Genomic DNA, 18,093 nt, shown 5'->3' with positions numbered 1-18,093 from the left:
ACCTAATGTTAATCTGGTGAGCACGGTATCGCTTATGCTGTCTCACAACTCGAAAAATCTCTCAGCCGATCGTCTACAGAGTGTGAGGTGCACTTGATTCTTCTCACCCGCAAGTCCCGCCCGCGTCGCTCGGTATTGTATAGCGGTTTCAGGGCGTCATCTGTATCTCTCTCTCGCTCTAGGTATGCGAAGGGCGCGCGGAAGTAGGAATATTTGAAAAATGAGGATCGCGAGCGCGTGGAAGAAGCAAATGAATCACGCGGACGACGGGAGAAACGAAAGGGGTAGGCGAGGAGAGGCAGAGGGGAGAGGGAGGTAAGGTGACACAGGGCAGGGAATGGGTATGGGGAAGGTTTATAGAAATTCCTCGTCTCGCGCGCGCGCGACAAAAGAGCGTCGGAAATAGGAGAGCGATGCAGTGAGTGTGCTGCCATCTGTTTCACACAGAGAGAGGCGCTGGTGTGGCGTAGAGGGTTTTGTAGCGGCGAGCAGGAGAAGGATGGGGAGACTTCAGGAGTAGCAGACGGAGATGCGAACCCACAAGCAAGTACACACGACCTTACAAAGCAAACTCTGCGATCAACGTGTTTGACGACGTACCCACTTATTTTTATGAATTTTTTTTTTTCAATTTCTTCCTTCCGCGTTTCGACGAGTGATTTCACTGCCAACCCGGCCAAAAGAAATCAGGAGGTGCAAACTGCAAATGGAATTCCACATTCCATATAATTTAAAATGCCTATCCTTCATACACCAAGGAAAGATAATGCATTCACGGAATAACATCAAAGAAGTAATGCCAGCGGCGAAAGAGCAATCTACCCGAGGCAGTATCATTAGGAAATATCAACCCAAGGCAATATCATTTATCCCAGGTTTCAGATTTCGCATGGATCAGAATTTAAAAAGATAAAAACAATGGAGTTCAACAAGAAAAAAACATTTATTATAACTGTGCATACTTGTAAAATGAATTGAAATGAGTGGATAAAATTTATCTAATTGTAAGTATTGGTTTTGTCTTCGCATCCGATTTTTAAAATTAGACTGAATTTATTGGTATCTATCGCAAGTTGACAAAAAAAAATATCGACCAGAATAATTTACAACGCAGCAGGATGGTGAGATGGAAACAAAATGACGCAAAAAATGCAGAGAAAAGATTTAAATATAGCAAAAATTTATTAGGATGGAATAATTACTATAAATGGCAGTTAACATGAGAGTAATTCACTCAATAAAGATCGAATAAAACGATGATCAAAAACTGAGCGGAGAGAAAATAAAAGAAGAATTTTGTAGAAAATATAAAGTAACGGGAAGAAAGAAATACACATCAAACTTTTGATGGAAACGTTTACTGCCCATCAAGGGAGAGTTCCACGAGGCATTTATGAGAGAGATTTATCTGTAGCGAATATCAGTCAATAAAATAAATAGAAATTAAACGCTTTAAAAACTTGATTCTAAAAATTTTCCATAGCTTTTAATTTACTTTCTATAAATGTCTTATGTCTACTTCATACGCAAGTTTCTCTCAGTAAACATGAAATAACCACCGTGGCCAAGAGAAGCACTTTGGTGAACTTCAACAACGGGAAACAATTCATTCTTGCTAGAAAATGAGCATACAATCCACTCAAAAAGTTACAGGGTCACGAAAAAGTTCTTCCTCCCCAATGTCTTAAAGGGTGATATTCTTTATTTTTCCCACGTCAACTTAGTCGCGCTTCTATTAGAACGCACCACAAGTTTCCGGGTTCCAAAACGTTTTTCCTTTACGTTCTATGCGAATACTTCTCCATATTCGGAATTTGCGTCGTAGCTGCACCCAGAGTCTTAAGACGGCTTAAATTCACCAGCGAGCGCTCTTGAAATAGCCCTGTCACCAACCTTTGACTTCTGAGTCCACATCAACGTACCCATTTCAACTCTCCTCTACCTCACCAAATTCTCCGACCTCTCCGACTCACGGTCACGCTTATGCAAGGACGACGTAGTCTGCCTTCCTCCGCAGGGTTCCCGCACGTTGAGGGGATTTCTTCCTTTGTGTTAACCTTCCATTCCTCGCTAATCCTCCTTCCACCTGCCGCAAGCAGGTCTAATAGGGTGACATCTTTAGCACTTCCGACCATTGCCTCACCTGCTTCTTCTCCGAGCTGGCGTCGGTCGTCTCAAACGGACGTCATTAGACTTAAGTGTACTACGCTCCGAGGAGCAACAAGATTGAGTTCTAGGGGTGTTTTCTGGGAGGCGATGAGAAAAGCGAAGTCAAAGATAGAAAAGCCGTTAGTAACACGTCCGTGAGGACATTCAATCAATGGATGTAGTCGTATGGCATTGGCAAAAATGTTACTACGTGACTTCTCATTGCATGATGTCAAGGCATGACTACATGCATGCAAGTCATTAGTATAAATTTTGGTATAAATTAACGAGGACGATAAGAGACTACAACAAATTTAACACTTATTCCAACTCAAGCAGGTTTGAAAGACGGAAAAACAGATAATTTTTAATACATTGCCATTCCAATTTCAGCCAATTTCATGTTAAACTATTACAATTAGTTAGGGTCCATTTTAGGCCAAAATAAGGCATACATTAAAATCGAGCTAAATCTTCGGGTGAGCAAATTTATTAACTACTCAAGGTCTTTAAAATGGGAATCTAAGCACGGAGAAATTCAAAACAAGCTGATAATCGCCTGAGTTGGTACCTCTAATAAAGCTATACCGAGGAAAACTAAAAAATTTGGCCAACTTCTCCACTCATTACGCCATATTAGAGTATCAAACAATTCAAAACTATTGATTTTCATCACATTGTTGTTTCGCATGCCTTAAATATGATCAAAAATATTTCTTATGAAACGGACTGAGAAACAAATCTATATTTCAACACGACAATCATTGAAAACGCAAGGCAAAGAATACAAAGCTTTGGATCGTGTATAATACGTCCAATTTGTTAAACAACCCTCCAAAATCACCAGACCTCAATCAGAGCATCTGTGAAGTATTCTCGAGACAAGAATAAGGTAAGGGATATATCTAACAAGAATAACCTCAAGATTGCTGTGCTACAAGAATGGAACAAAATACCCTCCAATGTCGCATCAAAATTGATCCATTCAATGCCATGTCGCCTTCTTACAGCCAAAGTGAATGCCACAGTATACTGAGCATTACGTATATTATGCCTAATGACTTTATTTAGTATGAATTTTTCAGATGGTCAAATAGTTTTTGTGTGACACAGTTGAAGTTATTTTTCTTTATTGTTTCAAGTTTCGAAAGTTTATTTTTTGTCACTGTTGCTGTTGCGCATGCATGAATAAAGAGAGTAAAAAGTACTCACTGTCAATCAATTCAAGCCAGAAACAAACGCGCAACATAGGGAAGATGAAAATTTTAGTTAGGGACAAGAGCTGTCCAAATACTTTTTGCACTCATTGTAAATGAGACGGGAGACATACGCCATGTAGAGATCAGCTTATAACGCATGTGTAGGAATAAATATGTAAGCTTGAAAATATAGGTTAATGGAAACCAATCGAGGATCGTTCACGGTTCACAATGCTGCCTAATCATGCCTAATGTAGCAAGAGATTAAATACTACACCAGCACACATACTACATTCATAAAAAACATATTGCTTCGATAAATCTTGAAATAGCTGAATAATTTTCAATGACTCCTGTACTGAACGCGGAATACCTTGAAAGGTTGGTGCGGAAAGCAAGGAAGCTGGTGGAAAAAGGGAATAAAAATGAAGCATGATTATAATATCCTTCGCTGATGGATGAATAAATTTAAATTTTTTTTAACTCTTGTAAAAAAAGTTATGTCATTAAACTAAGTCGCATGAGGAAAAGAGCATAAAACATTTACGGAGCAGAATAATGGCTCCAGGGAAAGGAGCATAATTTTGAACGGATGCGATATGTGTCCAGCACAAGGGGAGGGAAAGGAGTTGAAATGCGCAAGGGAGTCGAAATGGGAGGACATGTGGTCTTCCCTCGTATGCCGTACCTGAAACTCCAAGCACTAAAAGGACGCGTTTAACTCGTTTCGCGTTCGCTTTCACGATGATATGAAGCTTAAAGCTCTCAGAAGAGTGGTTACTATCTTACCGTAATGAAGTACGATGGAATTCACTCAACATTTCATTCTAAGAATTCATTAGCACTCCCTAATTGCGAAGCGAAAAATCAACCCAGTGGGGTTCGCTTGCTTTCAGCAACTTTCATCCTAAATCCAATAAATACTGCCGTTGGAAATCAATATTAAAACCAATATCTAGCGCAAATAATGCAACCACCGTAATTCCGATAAGTTTTTGGTTGCAGGCCAAGTTATGTAATTATTACCAAGTGTTTAGAAAGTTTAAACAGAGAGTTTCTCAAATAAAATAATAAGGAGTAGATTCTATGCCTTATGCACATACCAAATTGGTTATCTGTGCTGTAATGGTTGAATATTCTTCATATCAGATAGATGAAGCTGAATTAAAATGAAGGGAATGCAAAATGATTTTTTCGGAGTGACTATTTACGAGTTAAATATACGTTGTGAGAAAACAATCATTCTTAAAATCTGCTATAAGAACGTATAATATCAGCATCTGAATCATTATTTGTGATTCAGGGCAGGACCCAGGACGACATAGACAAGCAATAATTATTATCGGCGGATAGTCCGTCGAGGTATAAATATAACTGTTTCCCACAACAACCTCAAATATCACGAGATAGTAAACGACACTTCGTTTGCTATGAACCATATGGCTACCACCTATTATAACTTCAGTCGCACATATAGATATCGATGGCAGGAGCTATTTATAATTCAACATTAGAAAGTGTGAACGAAAAGGCGCTTACTCTTGACATGAGTTCTATTAATTTCAATTTTTTGAGAGTGTGTATCGATAATTTGGCCATTTAATTTCATTATCACTCATTTTTACTTTAATATTTTCGTTTCTATTGATAAGAAAACATCAGAGCCCATTCAGCAATAAGTCATGGTATCAAGGTAGAGCCCATAGTCAAAAATTACTAGCAATTGATTACGATAGTATTACTGATGCAGTATTACTATCGTGTTCAGGCAAACATTCCCACAAAAAAGCCTTTAACTCTCCATACGAATAATTTCTACTTGACGCAGTTGTTACTTCGCCTCAGCCCTCTAAAAATTTGAGTTCTAACATACTTCTATTCTATATTGGCTAAATTTTAGGGATGGTCGGATCGGATACCTCGGATCCAAATATCCGCGGATATTGCCCTTCATCGGATACATCGGATCCAAAGTCGCGCAAGGCATCGGATCTGGATCCGAATTTTTAAATGATAGCTTCAGTGAATGCACCGCCCAATACGGCTGGAAAGAGTTCCGATTCTCTCTTCGAATGTGCCGTCGCATGCGATTCTTGTCCTATGCCACTGGTCAGTGGTTTATCCGAAGATTTTTCCTATTTTCATTTCCAAACCCAAGTGTAGGTCCTGAACATGTAAAGATGTTAAAAAATAAACAACTTGAAAGCCTATAAAAATGATTTTTATTTTATAAAATATTAAAATGTGTATGAATCTAAAAATCATTCCTTCGATTGTAGGTACCTAGAATAAACTTGAACAATTACTTCTGCTCCGAAAATCAAGGATCCGATCCTAATCCGGATCCGAAAAAATCCTGGATCCGTCCATCCCTACTAAATTTAAATTGAAATGATCATAGAGATTTATAGCCTTTTCATATTCTTGCAAGTTTAGCTTCCCAATGTCACTGCAGTTGCAGGGACAGAGCAAGGTCCTAGCTTGTTTGACGCACCAGCTCCCGCAAAATCACCGAATTTAAGTATTGAATAGCCAGGACTAAGGTTGAAGATAGATGATATTCATACCTTTACCATAGTGATTTGTCTGCTGTCTAAAAGCAATAAGCTTGATAGTTATAGGATTGACCCAAAGGCCCTCAACAAGTATAGAAGATAAGTACTAATTGTAAGTAATAAGAAATCTGATGAAGGTCCTCAATTAATATGTAGTCGCACAATATTCTAGGTACTTTATTTTTTGCGCACAGATAAGCCATAAGGTACTCAAGAATCGAAAATATTCAGTTGGCATGCGAATATAATGTCCATTCGTCCCTTAAACCGGCTTAACATCGCAGAGTATTCCACAGTGGAAAATACGTAGTCACAAGACTTGTGAAATAAAGTAGCGGTTTCCTGACAGTGAATTTAGTTTGTGAGTCCTTCAAGTTTATGAAAGGTTTCCTTTCAGCACAGTTCGAAGTGGTGAAAGAGCTCCTCTTTAAATACCTATTACCAATTCAGGTTTGCAGTTGAAAAATTACTGTGTTGAAGGACCACTTACTTAGGTAAAATATAAGTCCAACCAAGCTGTTGGGAAATGCAATTTTGGTGAAATAAAAGGTAAGCGTCTAAGAACTGGAAGTAAGTGTAAAACAATGTAGGATTATCCGTCAATACGTCCAAATATGAAAAAAATGAGTTAAAACAATGTAGACAAGGCAGAATAGAAAAATACGCAACGTGGATCACGCAGATGGATAGCAGGGCGGTTGGAAGAGAGTGGGGCGGACGGGAGGGCATACATGTACGCTACGCGGAGATTTCTGAGGGCGGGAAATGAAATGGGAGTCCCGAGGCAACTTCCGCCTTTAGTCGCGGAGGACTAATTTATATTCCCAAGACACACTGTTCCCAAATTTAAAGAAAGAGAAACACGGAGTTCTCACCGACGTCTGAATGTAGTACCTACTTGGCCATCTCGGATCATCTTGGGACGGAGGGAGGGGGAATCAAAGGGGTGTGGGGAGGAGAGAGAGAGGGGGGAGAGGTGACAAGGGCAAGGAGAGGCGCCTTAAATGGAAGGAGGAGGGGGAGTTCAAAAATAGCCTATATTCCGACGGACGATTGACGATGAACGATTTGTCAACACTTCGTTTCTAAAGAATAGCCAAAGTTTCCATACGTTGGTGCCTTTTACCTAATAAAATTTCAATGCCCACAACTGCCGATTACTTCTGGAAACTCATTATAACGGAAAGGCAATTTGCAAATTTAGTTTATACAGAGCGAAATTCGCTTGGTTTAATAACTTTTAAGTCATAATAAAATGTACCCGTTCATTGAAAACACCTGTATTTAATGTTCATACGACATCATAAAATATGATGCTTACGGAAAGAAAGATTGCGGGCACCTAAACAGGTTTAAGGAAGATATTAAGAAATACAGGAAGTTTCATCAATCAAATAATGCCCAATCATCCAATATTAGTAATTAGTATCACAAAAAATATATAAGGGCCATGTTTTTTGCAGCTTACACTAACATAATGGACAAAGTAATATAGTCACATTTCATAGGACCCATGAATTGCTTATGAGGGGTACACATATAAATAGATTTATAGATAACGAATACCAGTATGATAAAAATTATGATACATGTTGATAGGTGAAACGATTTCATCGAAATGCCTCCTTTGCGAAAACGTTTCGTCAAATACCTTTAAATTGAAACTGAACAGGTACACTTCTTCACTGGAGGAAGTATTCGTTGGCGATAGAAGTTGTCCGGGGGGGGGGGGGTAAAGAGCGAAAAAAGAAAGGGAGGGATGGCGTGGGATGAGGAAAGAGTAGAGGTCAGCAAACGCCTAGCGCCACAGTAAATTGGATTCGGTGTCCTTTCGCATCGACATACACACCAACCCCCTCGGGTTCTTGCACCGGGAATATGCCTGAGTTGAAAAGAAGGACTGGCGATGAGAAATAAAAGTAGAGAAGGCTATCAGTCGCAGAAGATTCAGAGCGGAAAGAATTCAGCGGGACGAATCAGGCCATAGGCGAAGAAAGTCTCTCGTCTCTGGAATCTCTGACTTATGCTGGCCAAAGATATTCAATGCCTATCCCGTCTCTCATGATCTTTTGCTCCATATTTTGGTGACTTTCGTAGCTTGGGATAACTTGTGGCCTATGTAGTACAACTATAAGCTGGCTGGTTTTCAAAATTCACAGACGAGACCTATTTTTTAGACCTGATGAGTGGCGTTGCCTCCATTCCTTCCTAGCAGTACAAGTCTTGCAAAAAGCTTTTAATATAACTCGTTCCTGAGTCACCATATCCCTTCTCCGAATTAAATAGATTCTTTTTTTAATCAATGAGAAAATGAAAGCGAAAAACTTTTAACAATACTAATTTTTTAAATTCAGAATAAGTGAGATATAACTCCCAGCAGTCGGGTCCAATTTCTCAATCGAAAAAAGAAAATCTAAATGTCCAATTTCTTAAGGAATTTCAATTGGAAATTTAACCAAGTGAAGGCCGGTGAAAATTGAAATATCAATTACATGAATCATCCCAATAACTTCACATAACGCCTATATGTTAATAACCCAGCAAAAATAGGGAATTTTGTGAGTTTGGATAATATAGGTTAGGACACAAAATGGATTAATCTACACGCGAATGGATTTCGAAGATTCAGTACATAGAGTCGTTTCCTTTCTCTACGCCAAAAAGTACTAAAAGTGATTATTATTTTTTAATATCCAAAGATATCGTCTGGATTCGAACCCAAGGATCTAAGGTGCGTATTCAAACTCTCTATCCACTCCAACTAAACGCTACTCAAATACATAAGCATAGAAAATTTCTCGAAAAATTACATTTCAAAATATTTTGACCCCCTTTTCAATGCGGCCATCTCGCTACATAATTTTGGCTATGCCCTAGGACTGTCCCATGGGAATTACCTTGTCCGGTATTGTCCACAAAGTTCCACAGGAAGGAATAACACCTCGGTAGCTGAACTGGCAAAAGCACTCGACAGAAAATCGGGGGATCCGGGCTCGAATCCCGTTCAAGGCGTATGATATTTCCTCAGTGAATTTTTCGCACAAAATGTAGCTAAGAAATTTTGCATAGCCCTCTTCTGGGAGCTACTGAAAATAAAACTTTTCACTCAAACATGAATTTTGATCGAAACCCTCCAAGTTGCATTCATGCACGCTAAACTTTTCCCATGACTCGAATCCCTCTAGAAAACACTCTGCAACGAGGGTGAGAGAGAGAGAGAGAGAGAGAGAGAGCCTAATCAAAGAAATCCGAGCACATAGACATCGTTTATCACCCGGCCTGAAAAGCAGTTCCCAAAATCTCTGCTGCATGCGCAATCTCGGGATAAAATTTTCGGCTTTTATTTCGGTCACGATCCGTGACACCACGGTCGCGGAATCCGGCCCGGGCGAGGGTGGGACCTCTGGAGGCAAGGGCCGGGTCCTCCTTTCACTCGACGCGGGGCAGTTAGTCATCTCGTCCCACGTCTCCGCGCACAGTGCGCCCTCGCTCTACGTACGTACATGCCCTTGCACGGCCGGACGGAGAGCATGCGCCCAGGGGGTGGTGGATCCAAAGCGGGAAGGTCATACCAGAGGGGGCGAGGCGTCGGTCGCTGGAATGGTCCCGCGTGGGCGAGGCTGAGTCATCGCCAAAGGGCGAAGGTCACGCACGGCAAAAAAATGGCCCCTTCCACCTCCCCCTTCCGGTCCGTGGCGCAATTGAAGATAACTTAACGTTCGACCTACGCACGAGGCTGGCTACATCCGAGGGTAGTAATCGCGCTCCCGCTTCAAGGCAAGACTTATTGAATGTCTCGAAGTCTATGCTCATCCAAGGTGCGATTTTCGCCATCCACGGTACATAAATCAAGAGCAATGTACAATTTTAACAATGAGATTCTCGATGACCTCCGATTGTTACTGGACCTCTTTCGTCATTCGCCGTCTCCTACCATCAATATTTCTTAAATTTTGATGGCATTAAAAAGTCATAGATTTTATCGTATTATAAAATAAAATAAATTCTTAGCAAAAGGATAAATCTATATATATAAAAGAAAGTCGAAAATCGTGTTAGTTAGAACACTTATAACTCGAGAACGGCTGCACCGATTTCAATGAGATTTGGTTCTTTGGATTCGTCTCAGGCGGGGTTAACATATAGGCCATTAAAAAAAGGATAATTTCACAAAAAAAATTCATCTCTTTCCTATGGGCATGCTTTTAGGAGTTATAGTAACACAACAATTGATAAGTCGGTCAAAACTACAAATTAAATACTTTGTTTTGTTTTTACCACTTTAATAACTGAATTTAGTAACAATATAACATTTTAATTACTAAATATATTCAAAATATTAATTAAATTGAAATTACATTTTTTAAATTTAATTCGAGCTGATTGTAAGCCCAGCCGTGGCCCAGCTCGAGTTGACACTTCACTACCGTGTTTGTAAACAAATCTCCATGCAATTGTTGACAAACTGTAATTTCCGTGTTCCGAATCAAAGATGGTTGATTTAGCGAGCAAGAACGAAGATGTGGATGACTAAAACGAGGTAAATTCAAATAGTTCGTACTCTGCATGGATTCGAATCTTTTAAATGTGTAACAAACGAAGACGAAATCACCAACTATCTATCTGAATATTTTAAGTCCTTGGACGTACCTGGCTTACCAAGGCACGATTTACAGAAAAATGTAGTTTCTGTGCTCATGATCTTTCGAAGCCTAAACCAACCATAACTATCCAACGGAACGTGTGTGATCATTAAAAAATTGGTGATGAATGTGATTCACGCAACTTTACTCAAAGGAAAATTCAAAGGTTAGGAAGTCCTCATTCCGTAGATTCCATGATCTCAACTCATATGCCCTTTTGAGCTTAAACGTATCCAATTTCAAATTCGTTATGCATTCGTGATAACGATTAAAAAATCGCATGGTCATTCTTTCAGTTTTTGTGTTGTTTGTGCTCATGTGCTAATGAAAACCCATGATTTTCTCATGGTCAATTTAGCGTGCTATGTTCACGAGTCGATAAACCATCCTCTGTATTTCTTCCTTCGCTTCAAGTGCGTAGCTAGGATAGGGGGTTTTGGGCGCAGCTAATACCACGGGTCTGTAGGGTATAGAAAACTCGCTAAGGTAAGCGGGAAGTGTGGGGGCACTTCCCCCAGACATTTTTTAAGATAAATGGTTCAAAATAGTGGGTTTTGTGGCTGTGTGAATAGTTAAATATGTTTTGTTTGTTAGTCATCCGTCCCCCAAATATTAATAACAAAATCTTTCATAAAAAAATTCTCTAAGCTCTTGGGGGGGGGGGGGGTTTATCCCCCAAAACCTCCCCTCGCTGCGTCACTGCTTTGCTTCGCTATATTTATTTAGCTTCATCCGCTTCATCTTGCGCCTGATAACAAAACAAAAACTGTCGTTTCTCAGAAGGTGCTTGACGCAAGACATTAAACCCGAATGTGTAGGGCTCACCGTGGTGCGTTTACGCATGCAGTACGTTTACGCAGTGCATTTTTTCCAAACAGAGATACTAAAACTGGCGCGCCTTAAGTCATTTAATGCGAATGCTGCTTCATAGGGGCTTTTCTTGAACGATTTTGAGCATCAGTCAAGCGTCGGTCTGCGGTCGTGTCAACCTGCCCCCTGAATGGGCCAAGTGTATGCAACAGACTTGGACCTAAAAACATTTTTTTACAGCTAATAACGCAAATAGCCAACAACTGAATGCGTATAATTCTTATTTCATGAACTGCTTTATTAAACCACAATGCCCAAAATTTCTTAAGCTAAAACGTAAGAAAATTTGTTGAAAAAAATCCGCGTAAACGTGCTCCGATTCACCCTATGTAGATTCAACAAAGAAAATGTCTTTCTGACAAGCAATTTTGGTACTCATTTACGTAGTTTTATTGAATTTGTATCATTATTTTATTATAATAAATTAAACATGATTAAAAACGATACAGCCGCTCTTGATTTATAAATGGTGTAAGTAAACTGTAAGTTCATTGATTGTTAGGCGGTACGAAGTTCGCCGGGTCAGCTAGTAATAAATAAAAAGTGAACGGAATATAAATATCTTAAAAATGAATACCGTGATAGGTCACTTCCAACGATATGGTTTTCCGCAATTTTTACATACAACACAAGGAAGTAAAGGTTCATAGCAGGAAAATTATAAATATTCCTTTAAGTTTGAGGTTAAAAAATCAAATCGACTGCAGGAACAAATGTGTTTTCACCAATACTAAGGTCGTTTCAATCTTGTACCAAACCGGTTCCAAATAATACATGACAAAAGAAAGAGCCTCACGAGTTGAGAAACAAATTCGAAATGAATGTATCACTCGTTCCTTGATAATTGCAAGCGTTCAACTTGACTTAAAAATTTTTGGCAAAATATAATACGGTATGAATACATTTAGCAACAAGGAAAATATTCATTTTACCATAATTGAGTTCTGTTATCCTATGGTCGAAGTAGTTCCTATTACTTAATGATATACCCAGGCGAACACAATGCCAGAAAAAATCAATGGTTTCAGGAGACATTCAGCGTCTACGAACTTCATTTCAAAATAATAAAATCATTTCTAACTCGTGGCGGAGAGAAATGGATTTTGAAACGTGGAACATGGAAAACACGTCCAACACTGATACCTCAACGTGAAATAATTATCCGTGTAGCAATTCTGCAAACCTACTCTGCATGGCTTTAAGCCATTCACTTTTCCATTAAAACTACCTCCCAACGTCGTTCTAGAGTTGCATGGAGTTGGGATTAAAAAATAAAGAGAAAACCCTTTCTCATTGGAGAGTAGTAGAAGGGGATGCGGCAGACGCTGGTGTCGCCATGGCAGAGAGAATCCGCTCGCTCCCTGCGCCTCTGAGAGAAGGGGGTGGTGTCCATTGGTAGTAGGAAGAGGGGAGTGGGCATACGACCCCGTTTGCGTCTCCACACCCAAGTTCTCCGTCCTCAGGAACGTGGTGTTTGGGTTTGGCAACATGAGTGCATGCTTGCAAGGATGTCTGTGCTTGTGAACATGTGGTGGGATTCGGAAATGTGCAGAATACTAGCTGTGTTTGTACGTGCTTATGCATGAACTTACTCAAAAACAAGTATTATTTCTCACGAAGTATTTAATATAACCTGCAAAATAACTTATTCAATAAATTAAGCAACGGCTTAACGATATCAAGGAGCAGGAAAAGAATAGTGAGAGTAAACATATTCAATTAATATTAAGTAACATTGTTTACTTAAAAAATATATATTAAAATTAATAAAAAGTATATATTTGACAGCGGTGGAAGTATTAAAAAAATGAAAATTGAAATGCTTTTCCGAATCTCAGAGGAGGAAGTAGCAAAACAGACGAAGAGACATCATCATCAGTTGAAATAAACCTCGATACCCCTCGATTTCCTCAGGGAGAGAGACACGAAGACCTCAGTAAATAAAATATCGCCACTTACTCTACATACTGCTCACTAGAATAACCACTGGAATGGATGCATGCTCAATAGACAATTATATAATTGAATAAGTGTACAAGAGGACATTTTTTAGGCTGCTAGAACAAATCCCATTTCACCCACATGCAAACACTGATATTCTTGTTACCATGAATACAGAGGCAACAACTCACGTACTTGAGTACCGTAATAGCATGTTCCACAATGTCAGTTTAGTATATAAAAACCAACATGGCTTGTTCACATGTACACACTTATTCTTCCAATTAGTAAATCCCTGCAAGAACCAATTACTATATTTTGAAGAAAATAACTTCATGTTAATTGAAATAGTATAAGTAATTAGAAAATTATAATTAAAGTTCATAATATTAAAAATATATCCAATTTCAAATCAAAAAGCAAGTTTAGAGTGATGCTTTTCATTTATAGCAATAACTTTTTCACATTTTAGCATCAAAAACTTTTTAGAGATGTGATCATGAGTCCATCCTCACAGTAATTTCATTTCACTTGGTGAGAAATACATTTTGAGCTGTAGATTGAGAGATAAAGAGTTATATTCTGGAAGAAAACATAATGTCATTCATTACTTCCAATTATTTTCCTCCATTTACATTATTCAGTGTTGCCAATTCTAACACCTTCTGGTCTTCTCTACCTTTGCGGCGCAATTTTAGCTTTGTGAACCTATGTGTGAAAATAATTCAAAATTTACAACAACTAGCCATCTATTTAATATTCCATGGAACTTGAAATTTAATTATATTTGAGTTACACCAACAATATATCGCCAGAGAAAAAATGAGGAAAAGGAATAGGTATTTCTAGTTTTTGTCTATAAGATATACCCAAGTTAAACAAATGTATGCTCTGCCGTGCTAGCAGTGGAAGTTACTAGAGCATTTTACTATGAAATTTGAAAATATTTTGATTTTTCTGGGTACGTATAATTCTGGAAGACGTTGAGATGAAAGATAAGAGGGCATCCAAATGCTAAAAAGAATAAATGCTTATGAATTTATTAATTTAAGCTTTAGGTGGAAGAGGTTGGAGAAATATCCAATGCTTGTTTAAATATATTAAGCTTTGCGGTTCCATCTTGGGAAATTACGAGTAGGACAAGAGGATATTATGGTAAAAAATACATGAACATAGGAAGTATTTTGGATGCATCTTGAAGATATTTTGCGCCACGCGGGGCAGTGTACGTTTGAGCCAGAGGTTGGAGTGAATTCTAAAGCAGGGGAAGGGGCGGAGAAGTGTGTCGTCTGCTACGGAGGAGGGTGGGGGGTATGGAGGTCACCTGCGGGACCCGCCGCCGACAACAACATCCGACGCACGTGAGGCGTGTTCCGGAACAATGTCCGCGGAATTCCCTCCGTAGGCGGCGCTTTGTTGCCGCCTCCTCTCCGGACGGCACACACATACATGCTCGTACAAAACCAGCAAAACCCTCCTTCTTGTCCCTGCACTGCCCACGTCCCAACGCCCCGAACTCCGTCAGTAAGCTAACTACGACGCCGCCCAGCAGCAGCGGCGACTCCGGAGTATCACTTTGAGCGAGTGATTGTGTGTGTTTGTGCGCCTCTCTGCGGCATTCAAGAGCCTCCCACCATTCAAGAAGTGCATGCCTGAAAGAGGAATTGGATCGAGAAGAAGGGATGGGGTGAACGGTAGCGAACGGGACAAAAAGCAAATATTCCGTACTACTCAATTGGTAAAAAAAATGCTACGTTTTAATCCGGTGAATTTTTCCACACTCAGCATTCATTGAGATTGAAATAAATCTCTATATTTTAAATTATTCATTTCATAGCTTCAAAAAAATACAGGATTTACATAAAATAATGGTGCGGTTTCAGTAATTTATAGAAAGGTAGTAGTGATAGGTTGGCAGAGATTTTTCAGAGACTGCCCCATCCTTGCTTGAGTGCCTTCAGGAGGGCGCTTCAAGTAAAGCACTCCATTCGTCGTATGAGACGTTAAGCGGTGGTCCCTTAGGAGCATTTCGTTTCGTTAATTAACTATGCATGGACGACGAGATCAGCGGAGAACACAAGATTAAAAGCATTAGACACGAATATAAGAATGTGATGAGTATATAAGAATGAATAAGATCAAATGGATGGATCGCGCTAGTAACGCGGAAGTTCTAAAAAGAGCAGAGAGTGTTTTTTTAAACCTTTGTTGAAAGAGAGAATAATTTAATCGGTTGCATAATGAAATACGATAGTCTAACGAAAATTATCGGAAAGTAAAAACGGTAATTATAGGTCACGGATGTGATGCATTTAATAGGTGATGGAGTTTGCAAGGCAGTTACATGAGTGTTAAAAGATTATTAATTAGAAGAATTGATTTGTGAGCTGCGTCAAACCATTTTTAAGATGTAGAATTTAAGTTTTTCCCGGGGTATGATCTGCAAGAATAGTCCTCCGGTTCCCACCGGGTATAGATTATACACCCGGTGGGAAACCTGAGAACTATTCCTGCAATTTTAACGTGGATAACATTTTTCTGGTGATATCTACATCTACATAATACCCCGCAAGCCGCCTATAAGGCGTGTGGCAGGAGGTGTTGGGACACCAGCCGTTTACAGATTAAGAAATGAAGTGCTCCAACGAAGTTGGGACTAGCGTTTATTAAAGTCCTTTAATGGTTCGGGGAAAAAACGAATCCTCGTATCTATCCGTTCGGCAAAACATCTCTCTTAATTTATCGCTTCTATTGGACCTGGAAATATAGTGTGGCTCTAATATTATGTTCTCCGTGTCGCTCTTAAAGATATCCATTCTCAATTGTTCAAGCAATCTATGCCTACCGCACAGCCTCCGATAGTGCGAAAAATCCACAGAGAAATTAGTATGATCCGATAGTTATGGTTTGAGAAATTAAGGTATTTGGATGTAGAAAAGTCTCTCCCGAGGTTGGCGTTTGCCTTGGTCCTCCTCAACGACACCGAAGGAACCTGCCCATGGGGGTGTGGGTGGAGGGGCTGCAGGAAAAGTGGTGCAGGCAGCAGCGCGCGGTGGCGAAGTTGGACAGTCCAATGGATTCACGAGAGAGAAATTTCGGGGCTCGAAACTTTCCTAACCCGTTCTTCTTCTTCTCCTACTTGCAGCAGAACTTTTTCTCTCCAATTTGCTCAGTGTTAGGAGAGGAGTGATTTATGCAGCAGAATTATATAGGAATGAACCTTTTATCCATGGGGACGAAAAAATTACAACCAGTTATTCCGGACACAGGCGGCAAAAATAGTCGCATCAAATGAGACGGTTAAAATTAAAACTAGGGCTAAACGAGTAAATTTTCCTCAAGTTGGCGATTGTGACATAATTAGCAATTATGAACATGAAGAGCATTTCCAAAACATGTCTGCATATAACCTTCGACGTGAATGGCTAACCTCAGAGAGAAATTTTACTGCTCCAAATTAATATCAAGGTACAAAAGTCAGCTCTCAAGTAGATGGAAGCTACCTCATAAGAAATTAAGCGCGTCTTTATATTGTATTTCTGTATTAAAACATGTCTAAACGTGCTGATCATTCGCAAAACTCAATTGAACTTATTAGCTCAGCCTTGAACAAGCTGATGCAATTTTGTGTAGTCCCTCTCTGCATTCAACATGATGTAGTACATCTTAACCCATGTATGCAGTCATAAACATGCTTGCAGATAATGTATTGACATTGTCAAATATTTGGGTATCTTCAAAAGGGAATGGGAAAACTACATTTGGTTTAGAAATTTGGATGCAATATTTATGCAATTAGCCACAATTTATGATCATGTCTGTAAGAGGTTAGGTCAATATTGGATTTTTCACAGGTCTAATTAAAATAATAGAATTGTTAAATAGAGTTGCTCAAGAGAATCATTGTTTTGTACCCACCTCAGCGATCAAGGATATCACATAAACAAGCGGTGAGCAAAGGAGAATGCACGAGCGATGTCATTATCTTCGTCTTCAACACCAATCTGTAAAGAGATAAAAATGCTATTAGTCACAATATCGATTTTTATCAATATAAATAAATAAGTAAAAGATTTGGTAGTTTCTAAGCTAGTAATGGATCAATTTGAGCTCATCTACGTTAAATAGTCAGAAAAAAAACTCTATTTGAAATTTGAGAATGGAAAGGCACTCTTAGTATTTGTATCAGCATGAGTTTTGGCAAGGAAACAGCATTTCATTAATTTAAAATAACATCAGGTTTGGTATTCGAAGTGAATTGATATTGGCGTCGAGCATTTTATTCGCAAATCAAATATTGAAATCAAACATAAATAATTTTCAGGTCCTCCAATGTAACGGCTCCACGAGGCTGATTAATTTTATTACCAGCATCTTAACGTCAACAATAATTATGCCCCGACTTATACCATAATTCAGGTATTCAGAATAGAATATTTTATTAGTAAAATACTGTTGCACGAATATGGAACATTCATTTCGAACTTTACTTAATATGCAAATGACAGATTGAACCCCAACTGATCATCAATAGATTGAAGTAAAAAGCCAAAACTTCTAAACTGAAAGACATCATATTCATCAATTCGAGTTTAGGTGTGAAAGAAATGTGATTCAACGAAAAATTTCATATTGCTTTATGAATCAGTGAAGGAAAATTTTGTGGAATTTTTATATCTCAATAGCCATAAATGATTTCTCATAGCAAAAGAGCGGCTACTTAAGTGACTCGAAAAA

General features: G+C 39.1%; 1 protein-coding gene across 1 annotated transcript in view; it reads right to left on the bottom strand.

The window, feature by feature from the left end:
- LOC124169028 (chaoptin-like) overlaps window positions 1-17,358 on the bottom strand; it is a 398,137-nt gene extending 380,779 nt beyond the window's left edge. Inside the window, exon 1 of the mRNA XM_046547495.1 lies at window positions 17,275-17,358. The gene's annotated coding sequence lies outside the window, so the exon portion shown is untranslated. The remainder of the gene's footprint in view (window positions 1-17,274) is intronic.
- Window positions 17,359-18,093: the final 735 nt, after the last annotated feature.

Source organism: Ischnura elegans, chromosome 1 (assembly GCF_921293095.1).
Source record: "Ischnura elegans chromosome 1, ioIscEleg1.1, whole genome shotgun sequence".
In the NCBI taxonomy this organism is placed as follows: domain Eukaryota; kingdom Metazoa; phylum Arthropoda; class Insecta; order Odonata; family Coenagrionidae; genus Ischnura; species Ischnura elegans.
Note: the sequence above shows the minus strand (reverse complement) of the source record. Positions and strands in the feature narration are given on the sequence as shown.